Genomic DNA, 11,925 nt, shown 5'->3' with positions numbered 1-11,925 from the left:
TCTGTGTTTGTGGAAATGCCTGTCTGGGTTCGGGGGCTGCTGGGGAGCAAGGCACAGCTGCAGAGGGAATTGGGTTGCAGCCTCTTTCGCTGCCAGGCTGAATTCAGGCCAGGCCAGCAGTAACTGCAAACCTTTGCACTTGGGTGGCTGTTCAGAGGCCTTTGAGAGGCAGGTGTCCAGAGAGCTCCTACCTCTCCTCGGTGCTCAGCTTGACTTCTGTGTATTGGAATCTCTGGGTCTTTCCAAGCAGCGGGGCAAGGAGGTTGGAGCTCCTGGACCCCCTGCAGTGTTAGGCCCATTGACCTGTTCCTCAGACACAACATGTAGGGACTTGTTTGATGTGAACAAACATCCGTCCTCCTCGTGCAACGATCATGGTGATACCAGGACAGTGAACTATCCCAGGGCAATTCAAGCCCTGCAGTTGGCTGGAGAAACACTGCTGCTCCTGCGGCTGGGATGAACGTGTCCTAGTCAGCTTGGCAGAGACACTGTTTAAGTGATTGAAAGTGTGGCCAAGTCTGGTGCATTGGCATGGCTGGGGAAGGAAAGGGGGGAGCTGCAAACTCCCTGTGGATCAGCCTCTTGCACTGATGTAAAGTAGCCTAGCTACTTCCTAAATGCAGCAGGGTTAGTGCATAGTATGGTGCCGGGGTGCAGTGCACAGTGTGGTTGTGGGGGTGCAGTGCGCTTGCTCCAAAGCTGCTACCTCCCTTGGTCTCAGATGACTCTTGTTTAGTTATTCTCTTCCCATGTTTTACACCTGCATAGCTCCTGTTCTATTTGCGGAGCACCCACCGGCAGCCAAGCTCCCTGCCCTGCCCCCACCCCATCCTCCTCCCCTGAGCATGGTGTCCCTGCTCCTTCCCCTCCCAGCGCTTCCTGCCCGCCACCTAACAGCTGTTTGGCAGTGCTTACGACTTTCTGGGAGAGAGGGGGAGGAGTGGGGATGTGACGCACTTGGGGGAGGAGGTGGTAAAGAGGCGGGGCAGGGGCAGGGACTTGGGGGAAGGGGGGAATTGGGGCGGAGTGAGGGTGGGGCCAGGGGCGGGGTGGGGGTCGAACATCCACGGGGCAGAGGGGAAGTCGGCACCTGTGTGTGTGTGTGTGTGTGTGTGTGTGTAGATATACATACACAATTACAGCAAAATGACTGACCAAGTATTATTTTATCAACAATTGGTTAATAACAACTGGAAATTGCAACTGCTCCCCACGTAGTGTTCTCTGAACACATCCACTCAATGTGCAGCAACAGTCAGAAAAGTTAACAATGTTAGGAGCCATTAGGAAGGGGATAGGTAACAAGACAGAAAATATCATTGCCTCTATATAAATCCTTGGTATGCCCACATCTTGAATACTGCAGGAAGATGTAGTCACCCCATCTCAAAAAAGATATATTGGAAAAGGAACAGAGAAGATCCACAGAAATGATTAGGGGTATGGAACAGGTTCTGTAGGAGGAGAGAGAAATAAAACTGGAACTGTTCAGCTCTGAAAAGAGACGAGTAAGGAGGGGTATGATAGAGGTCTATAACATTTTTACTGGTGTGGAGAAGCACAACACAAGAACTAGGAGTCACCAAATGAAATTAATTTGGTATATTTAAAGCAAACACAAGGAAATATTTCTTCACACAGTGCACAGTCAACCTGTGGAACTCCTTGCTGGAGGATGTTGTGAAGACCAAGACTATAACGGGCTTCAAAAAAGAACTAGACAATTTCAAAGAGGATAGGCCCCTCAATGGCTATTAGCCAGGATGGGCAGAGATGGTGCCAGAAGCTGGGAACAGGTATCGGAGGGTTGCCAACCCTCCTGGTGACTGGGAGTCTCCTGGAATCGGGCCCTATCTCCCACAGGCTACTGACACCAAACTAGGAGATTTTTAGGCTGCCAAAAGTCTGGCGACGCAGCGGGACTAAGGCAGGCTCCTTGCCTGCCCTGGCTTTGCGCCACTCCCGGAAGCGGCTGGCACGTCTCTGTGGCCCCTGGGGGGAGGGGGCAGAGGGTCTCTGCATGCTGCCGGTGCCCCGAGCGGGAAGTGTGGCCAATGGGAGCTGGATGGGTGGTGCTTGTGGTGTAGGCAGAGTGTGGAGCCTCCACCCCCAGGGGCTGTAGAGACATGCTGGCCACTTCAGGGAGCCTGCCTTAGCCCCACTGCACTGCCAACCGGGAGCCACCCTGTGTAAGCACCGCTCAGCTGGAGCGTGCACCCCGAACCCCCTTCTGAACCCCAATCCCCTGCCCTAGCCCTGAGCCCACTCCAGCAGCCAAAATCCTTCCTAGAGCTTGCATCCCGCACTGTCTCCTGCACCCCAACCCCCTGGCCCAGGCTCAGCCCGGAGCCCCCTCACACACTCCGAACCCCTAAGCCCCCGCCCAGAGACTGCACTCCCTGCGATACACCAACCCCCTGTCCCAGCCCGCTAAAAGTAAGCGAGGGTAGGGGAGAGTGAGCGACGGATGGAGTGAGCAGGGCGGGGCCTCAGAGACAGGGCGGGGCAAGGGCGTTTGGGTTTCTGTGATTACACAGTTGGCAACCCTAGCGATGGGATGGATCACTTGATGATGACCTGTTCTGTTCATTCCCTCTGAAGCACCCGGCGCTGGCCACTGTCGAAAGACAGGACGCTGGGCCAGATGGGCCGTTGGTCTGACCCAGTATGGCCATTCTGATGTTCCTAGTTGCACCTACACACTTCGTTCATGACAAGGAGGCTATTAAGAAGATTACTAGCATGCTTCCCGAGATACCACAGGTAGTAGCTTTGCCCAACCCAGCACCTTGCCAGTTCTCATACCTTTGATTAGTCTTTCAGCCAGGTCCAGCCCATGTGCCACTTAGGATTTTCAACTGGAACCCCTGGGCGAAAAGGGACCCTAGTGGCTCTGGTCAGTCCAGTCAGTGGTGCAGCAGGGCTAAGGCAGGCTCCCTACCTGCCCTGGCTCCCTGTAGCTCCTGGAAGTGGCTGGAATGTCCCTGCGGCTGCTAGGCTCAGGGGCAGCCGGGGGGGCTCCGTGTGCTGCCCCCACCCTGAGCACCGGCTCCGCAGCTCCCATTGGCTACTTCCCCTGCAGCTCTCTTCTGCTGCCAGCTTCCTGGCTTTATACCAGTCCTGTCTGTTCTGTCTCAGGGGGGCACCCTCATCAATCAGCCTATCTGGTTAATTGGCCTAATTCAGTGATACTCAGACCTCAGTGGTTCAGGAGTCAAATTAGCCATCAGCCTTACCCAAAGAGTCACAGTTGTGTGAATTCATTGTTTCATTTACTATAGTGCTATATATACTATAGTCATATTTAAACAGTATGATGGAAAGATTTAGTTTATATACATAGGAACCAACTCCGTGGGTGCTGCAGGGCTGGAACACCCACGGGGAAAAATTAGTGGGTGCTCCGCACCCACCAGCAGCCAAACTCCCTGCCCTGCCCCCACTCCGTCCTCCTCCCCTGAGTGTGGCGTCCCTGCTCCTTCCCCTCCCAGCGCTTCCTGCCCGCCACCTAACAGCTGTTTGGCAGTGCTTACGACTTTCTGGGAGGGAGGGGGAGGAGTAGGGATGTGGCGCACTTGGGGGAGGAGGTGGTAAAGAGGCGGGGCAGGGGCAGGAACTTGGGGGAAGGGGGGGCCAGGGGCAGGGTGGGGGTCAAGCATCCACGGGGCAGAGGGGAAGTCGGCACCTATGTTTTTATATATATATATATATATATATACATATATATATATATTATTCTTACAGCAAAATGACTGACCAAGTATTATTTTATCAACAATTGGTTAATAACACAGTAGAATCATAGAATCATAGAATATCAGGGTTGGAAGGGACCCCAGAAGGTCATCTAGTCCAACCCCCTGCTCAAAGCAGGACCAAGTCCCAGTTAAATCATCCTAGCCAGGGCTTTGTCAAGCCTGACCTTAAAAACCTCTAAGGAAGGAGATTCTACCACCTCCCTAGGTAACGCATTCCAGTGTTTCACCACCCTCTTAGTGAAAAAGTTTTTCCTAATATCCAATCTAAACCTCCCCCATTGCAACTTGAGACCATTACTCCTCGTTCTGTCATCTGCTACCATTGAGAACAGTCTAGAGCCATCCTCTTTGAAACCCCCTTTCAGGTAGTTGAAAGCAGCTATCAAATCCCCCCTCATTCTTCTCTTCTGCAGACTAAACAATCCCAGCTCCCTCAGCCTCTCCTCATAAGTCATGTGCTCTAGACCCCTAATCATTTTTGTTGCCCTTCGCTGTACTCTTTCCAATTTATCCACATCCTTCCTGTAGTGTGGGGCCCAAAACTGGACACAGTACTCCAGATGAGGCCTCACCAGTGTCGAATAGAGGGGAACGATCACGTCCCTCGATCTGCTCGCTATGCCCCTACTTATACATCCCAAAATGCCATTGGCCTTCTTGGCAACAAGGGCACACTGCTGACTCATATCCAGCTTCTCGTCCACTGTCACCCCTAGGTCCTTTTCCGCAGAACTGCTGCCGAGCCATTCGGTCCCTAGTCTGTAGCGGTGCATTGGATTCTTCCATCCTAAGTGCAGGACCCTGCACTTATCCTTATTGAACCTCATTAGATTTCTTTTGGCCCAATCCTCCAATTTGTCTAGGTCCTTCTGTATCCTATCCCTCCCCTCCAGCGTATCTACCACTCCTCCCAGTTTAGTATCATCCGCAAATTTGCTGAGAGTGCAATCCACACCATCCTCCAGATCATTTATGAAGATATTGAACAAAACGGGCCCCAGGACCGTCTCCTGACTGGTTAATAACTTAGATTGGTGAATAATTCATCACACGGTGTTTTAATATCACATGCTGCAACGAGCCCCAGGAGATGTTAAAGAGCCACTTGCAGCTCAGGACCCTCAGTCTGGGCATCACTGGTCTAATTCAACCTGCTTGGCCTTGTGTGGGGTGGACCCCCCATCCCACTTCCAGAAGCTGGTGGGAGCGAGACCTGGACAGTCTGCAGCAGGCGTGAGAGAAGGCTAAGCACCTTCCACACCTGCTGGCTTCCCTGTCTTCTAAACGGCAAGTGGGAACCAAAATTACTGACACATAAGTACATGAGAAAGCAAAATTGTCAAGTTGAATTATTCTTTTCCACCACAGATGTCTCCGTTGGCTAGGACATCTGCCCGCATGGACGCTTTTCAAAGGATCTCTTGTATGGAGACTGTGCCCGTGGCCCAAGGCCACAGGGACAACCTAGCCTCAGGTTTAAGGATGTTTCCAAGAGGGACTGGAAAACTTTCAGCATCAACACGGCAAGCTGGGAAGACGTGGCAAGACACAGGCCGTGCTGCACCCGCGAGCCAAAGGGGGCATCTACACAGCATGTTTCCGAGCCTGGAGCTCCTGCTCTCGCGCTAAAAATAGCCACGTAGACTTGGGCGTGGGCTGGAGCGTGGGCTCTGCACCCACCACGTCTCCCTGGGGTTCAGAGCCCCACGTCTACAGGGCTGTTTTTGGTGCCACAGTGCGAGCCCCGCAAGCCTCGGACTACAGCCCAGGCTATGGCACCCCGTGGCAGGGGGTACTGCTTGCTGTGTAGACACACCCAAAGAGGCTGAAGAGAGGGGCAAGTAAACAGGAAAGTGCAGCAGGCTACAAGTGCTCTTGGTGTGCCAACTTCATCTTCCGTCCCTGCGCTTTACTCCCGCATTACAGGCAGCTGTCACATGAGAGCTGTTGTCTGTGGTGAAGTTGGAGCCATGTTGGCCCCAGGATCTGAGAGAGGCCCGGTGGGGGAGGTCATGTCTTATTGCATCAAAGCTCTCACCAACTGAAGCTGGCGAACTAAACGATATGATCTCCCCCACCTTGTCACTCGAGAACTGGACATTTTAGCTACTCGCGATGCTGCCACATGACACACAGTCACCCGGCTGCAGATGTGCACGGTGCTGTACAGTGGGTACAACGGGCCACCTAGCCATGTCTCAGCGCCGGAGCTGGTATCCCGAGCCAACACCAGCCGTGCTGGGTGCTCGTCTCCATGCCCTGCTGAGCCCTGTTTGCCCTGTATACATCCCCTCTCCTGGAGAGGCTGGGGTTAATTCGATCACTTCCCAGTGCTGTGGCTGGCCAGCCAGCTGGGGAACCCACCGGCTCTTTATTGGTCCCTGAGAACAAAGGCCTTCCTCAGAGCTGTTAGCCGCCCCCCTCGCTGCCCCACCGTCCCCTGCAATAGGAGGGTTTGGGTCATCTGAGAAAAGGAGCCAATGGCAGCTGCCTTCCCGCTACCCTCAACTCTGGCTGCTTTTTTTCCCATCCAGAGCAAACCTTTGAATTGCTCTGGCCCTTTGGATTGTCAGGGTCCCCAGCCAATCCTAGGGCCGCAGTCTGTCCATGCCTAGCACAGGCAGGACTCAATTGTCAGCCAGGAAAACAGTAACTGAGCCCAGGCAATGAGTGTTTTCCCCTTTAGCGTCAAAGTCCAAAGGTATTTTTTCTCTCTCTCTCTAGTGAGCTGTAGCTCACGAAAGCTGATGCTCAAATAAATTTGTTAGTCTCTAAGGTGCCACAAGTCCTCCTTTTCTTTTTATGGATATAGACTAACACGACTGCTACTCTGAAATCTCTCTCTGGGATGCTCTTTGGAGCCCCCTGTCTCCAGCAATCCAAGTGTGTGTGTGTGTGTGTGTGTGTGGGTGTCTGTAGATATGGGGATGGTATGTGCATCTCTCTCTGTAATCTGGTCCGCTCGACAGGATCCCTGCATCTGCAGTTGCATGAATTCTGCATTTCACAGGCAGGACCGGTGCTTTGCTCCCCTCAGTTAGGCTCCCTGAATGGCCTGGCTTGCGGAGCTGAGTGACTGATGTCCTTGTGGGGTTGCCAAACCTTTCCACAATCTCCCCTCCGCTTGGAAACTTTTGTTGTAGTCTGTGCAAATAGGGGTGGTGGGCAGGGTTGGTCCCACTCCTCTGGGAAATGGGTGGAGGCCAGGATGCCTCCTGATCAACCAGATTAAAATTGGGACAGGAGAAGAGGAAACTAGCTGCCCAGTTCCTGGGCCAAAAGGTCAGGCAAAATGCTCAAGGGGCTTGCCCAGGTCAGGCCACAACGCCGGCTGCATTTGGGTGCAGGTGGCCAATACCCTGGTGTCTGTGCATCTCTGTGTGGACAATGGATTGAAGCAGAAGTAGAGGGAAACAGGTGCTGAACAATGGAGATTATTGAAACTTTACTTCACTTGGCAACTGCTGGAGAGCAGAGGAAAATCCCCCCGCTATGGGGGTTGGAGTAAATCATCGGATCCATAACCTGAGCTTGAACTGTGAAATAGATGGTCGTTCTATAATGCTGCAGCCTCTTTCACACAGGGTCTCGCCCGCTGTGTAATGAAAAGGAAGTCTTTACAAACGCAAGATAAGAAAAGCAGCCAAGCAGGTGAGAGGTTTGCTTAGATACAGAATGTCAGGAAAGTGCCATGGGCGGGAGACTGGTATTACATTTGCTTATACTATTGGTGACCGGTCGGCTTAGGAGATTCCATGGGGAGCTGATTCCAGATGTGGGGACTGTAATGCAGAGGGAGGATCCAGGAGAGGGAGAAAGGTTTGGGCTGGGAGCCACAGGGTTTCATTGCAAAGGGGCACTGACCTGAGGATGTAGGTGATGAGAATAAATGTCAAGGAGGAGAAAAAGGTGGTCATCGGAGGTGACAGAAAACATAGGGGGTTTAAGTGAGTTAGCAAAAAAGAGCTGAAGCAGATGGACTCCAAAGATGGGCAATGAAAAAGACTAGAGGGATTGGTACGATTAGATCTGTTTACAGAGGAGTCACATGAGAGGGAATGTGATAGATATGCAAAATAACGACTGGTCCAGAGAAGGTGAATCCCATTCACACTTTCCTTTAACCAGAGAATGAGGGGACCTCATGGGACTGACATGCGACTGTAACCAAGAGACTGGCAGGGGCTGAGGGACCAGAACCTGCCAGGGTCTCCATGGGGAAGATGGGTAACACCTAGACTTTTGGCTGCTACTGTAATATAAATATTTAATAATAATAAAGGTTGGTAGATATAAGCTGCCTCTAAAATACTTCAACTCGGCTTTAGTCTTAGAAACAGCATTTTGCAAACAATCCCCTTTTCCTGCATTTTACTATCCAACTTGTAAACAGCCCAACTTACAGCACATGCTCCGGGGATGCTTTTCCACACCAGCCGCTATGCCAGAAGTGAGCCCTCAGAAGCGTGGAAAGCTCAATGGACTATTCTACTGAGATGTGCTGGGATGGGCACATGGACCATTCATAGGCTTTGGTATCTCTCAATGTTCTCTGTAGCTCCGGGAGCTGGGGATTGCACTCTGGCGCCATGAGGGACAGTTACTGACCTTGCTGCAGGAACTAAAATCAGTGGGGGGTAATTACTGTAAATCACTGCAGAGTAGGGTGACCAGATGTCCTGTTTTTATAGGGACAGTCCTGTTTTTTGGAACTTTTTCTTATATAGGTGCCTATTACTCCCACCCCCTGTCTGTTTTTTTCACAGTTGCTATGTGGTCACCCTACTGCAGAGAGATACCACCATTGCATCGGCCACGTCTACACTACCAAATGTTGGCAACCTAACTTACGTTGGCACAGAGGCACTGCAGTTATTAAATTGCTTATGCGTGTGCACATTGCTCCTTGTGTGAGCGGTGTGTGTCCTCACTGGGAGCGCTTGTATCAATTATACTGTCAGTGCAGGGCCTGGTGGGAGGGCTCCCGGAGGCCAGTAACAGTCGATGTAAGCAATGCCATGTCTACACTCACACTGCGTCGACCTACTTATATCGAGCGTGTCTCTATGCTGCTCGGGGAGGCGGTCTGACTGAATCGGCACAGAGAGGCACTAACATCGGAAGGAGACGGATTTAAGTGAAGACAAGGCCACAGCTAGGTTGATGCAAGGCAGCTGCATCCACCTAACCCTGCAGTGTAGACCAGGCCTCAGACTGGCACCGATAAGATTCTGGAGACAGAAAACAGGCTTTTGGTACCAAGGGGCAGCCTGGACTAACTCAGTGACCCTCTTTGAGCCCCGAACTGACATGCGACTGTAACCAAGAGACTGGCAGGGGCTGAGGGACCAGAACCTGCCAGGGTCTCCATGGGGAAGATGGGTAACACCTGGTAAATTAGCACATGTTTTATTACATGTTTTCAGACATTCCCAGGCCAGCAGGGACCATTGTGATCAGTCTGACCTCCTGCATAACACAGGCCAGAGGACTTCCCCAGAACCACAACTTCTGAGCTAGAGCATCTCTTTAAACAAGTTCCAAATCCTTCCAATCTTCATTTCAAAATAGCCAGTGATGGAGAAGCCACTAGGACCCTCCCTGTGCTGGTTTTGTCCTAAATAAATGTACTGGGCATTGTGATAGCTGGCTGGTCTCTAGTAATCCCCACCAAAGCCCTGGGAGAGTGGGATGCAGGTGCTGGACTAAGATCAGAGCTGCTGGGATAATCACAGTGAATTGCAAGTGGGGGCTGCAAGGACAAATTCCTTAAAGCAGGGCAGTTACAGCCCAAGGCTGGGATTTCTGTGCACACCAAGGCAAACCAAACCAGCCAAACAGGGAAGACTTCAGTTTTACCTCACTGGCGAACCACAAGTCACACAAGCAATTCCCTTAGACACTTCAGTTGCCCAGTATCACCACCAGTGCCACTTGTTATGGGAATGAATGGTTATGAAAACCAATACCCCAGTAAAAGGAAAAAGGTTCTCTCAATCCCAAAGGACCAAGCCCCAGACCCAGGTCAATATACAAATCAGATCTTACCCACAAATCACGCTATTGCCAATCCTTTAGAATCTAAAATCTAAAGGTTTATTCATAAAAGGAAAAAGATAGAGATGAGAGCTAGAATTGGTTAGGCCTGGGTAGAGACCGTCGAATCGTGGAAGTGAACGAATGGCTACGCAGGTGGTGTCGGAGAGAAGGCTTTGGATTCTTTGCCCATGGGATGGTGTTCCAAGAAGGAGGAGTGCTAGGCAGAGACGGGCTCCACCTAACCAAGAGAGGGAAGAGCATCTTCGCAAGCAGGCTGGCTAACCTAGTGAGGAGGGCTTTAAACTAGGTTCACCGGGGGAAGGAGACCAAAGCCCTGAGGTAAGTGTGGAAGTGGGATACTGGGAGGAAGCATGAGCAGGAGTGCGCGAGAGGGGCGGGCTCCTGCCTCATACTGAGAAAGAGGGATGATCGGCGAGTTATCTCAAGTGCCTATACACAAATGCAAGAAGCCTGGGAAACAAGCAGGGAGAACTGGAAGTCCTGGCACACTCAAGGAATTACGATGTGATTGGAATAACAGAGACTTGGTGGGATAACTCACATGGCTGGAGCACTGTCATGGACGGATATAAACTGTTCAGGAAGGACAGGCAGGGCAGAAAAGGTGGGGGAGTTGCATTGTATGTAAGGGAGCAGTATAACTGCTCAGAGCTCCGGTATGAAATTGCAGAAAAACCTGAGTGTCTCTGGATTAAGTTTAGAAGTGTGAGCAACAAGGGTGACGTTGTGGTGGGAGTCTGCTATAGACCATCCGGACCAGGGGGATGAGGTGGACGAGGCTTTCTTCCAGCAACTCACGGAAGTTACTAGATCGCATGCCCTGGTTCTCATGGGAGACTTCAATCACCCTGATATCTGCTGGGAGAGCAATACAGCAGTGCACAGACAATCCAGGAAGTTTTTGGAAAGTGTAGGGGACAATTTCCTGGTGCAAGTGCCGGAAGAACCAACTAGGGGCAGAGCTCTTCTTGACCTGCTGCTCACAAACTGGGAAGACTCAGCAGGGGAAGCAAAAGTGGATGGGAACCTGGGAGGCAGTGACCATGAGATGGTCGAGTTCAGGACCCTGACACAGGGAAGAAAGGAGAGCAGCAGAATACGGATCCTGGACTTCAGAAAAGCAGACTTTGACTCCCTCAGGGAACTGATGGGCAGGATCCCCTGGGAGAATAACATGAGGGGGAAAGGAGTCCAGGAGAGTTGGCTGTATTTTAAAGAATCCTTATTGAGGTTACTGGGACAAACCATCCCGATGTGTAGAAAGAATAGTAAACATGGCACGCGACCAGCTTGCCTTCACAGTGAAATCCTTGCTGATCTTAAACACAAAAAAAAAGCTTACAAGAAGTGGAAGATTGGACAAATGACTTGGGAAGAGTATAAAAATATTGCTTGGGCATGCAGGAGTAAATCAGGAAGGCCAAATCACACCTGGAGTTGCAGCTAGCAAGAGATGTTAAGAGTAACAAGAAGGGTTTCTTCAGGTATGTTAGCAACAAGAAGAAAGTCAAGGAAAGTGTGGGCCCCATGCTGAATGAGGGAGGCAACCTAATGACAGAGGATTTGGAAAAAGCTAATGTACTCTATGCTTTTTTTGCCTCTGTCTTCATGAACAAGGTCAGCTCCCAGGCTACTGCACTGGGCAGCACAGCATGGGGAGGAGGTGACCAGCCCTCTGTGGAGAAAGAAGTGGTTCAGGACTATTTAGAAAAGCTGGACGAGCACAGGTCCATGGGGCTGGATGCGCTGCATCCAAGAGTGCTAAAGGAGTTGGCAGATGTGATTGCAGACCCATTGGCCATTATTTTTGAAAACTCATGGCGATCGGGGAAGTCCCGGACGACTGGAAATAGGCTAATGTAGTGCCCATCTTTAAAAAAGGGAAGAAGGAGAATCCTGGGAACTACAGACCAGTTAGCCTCACCTCAGTCCCTGGAAAAATAATGGAGCAGGTCCTCAAGGAATCAATTCTGAAGCACTTTGAGGAGAGAAAAGTGATCAGGAACAGTCAGCATGGATTCACCAAGGGCAAGTCATGCCTGACTAATCTAATTGCCTTCTATGAGGAGATAACTGGCTCTGTGGATGAGGGGAAAGCAGTGGA

General features: G+C 51.3%; 1 protein-coding gene across 1 annotated transcript in view; it reads left to right on the top strand.

The window, feature by feature from the left end:
* LOC119850710 overlaps positions 1-11,925 on the top strand; it is an 829,101-nt gene that overhangs the window by 375,219 nt on the left and 441,957 nt on the right. The window contains exon 4 of the mRNA XM_038389133.2: positions 1,442-1,453. The gene's annotated coding sequence lies outside the window, so the exon portion shown is untranslated. The remainder of the gene's footprint in view (positions 1-1,441; positions 1,454-11,925) is intronic.

This window comes from Dermochelys coriacea, chromosome 2, assembly GCF_009764565.3.
Source record: "Dermochelys coriacea isolate rDerCor1 chromosome 2, rDerCor1.pri.v4, whole genome shotgun sequence".
NCBI lineage: Eukaryota > Metazoa > Chordata > Testudines > Dermochelyidae > Dermochelys > Dermochelys coriacea.
This window is presented reverse-complemented; position numbering and strand designations above follow the sequence as displayed.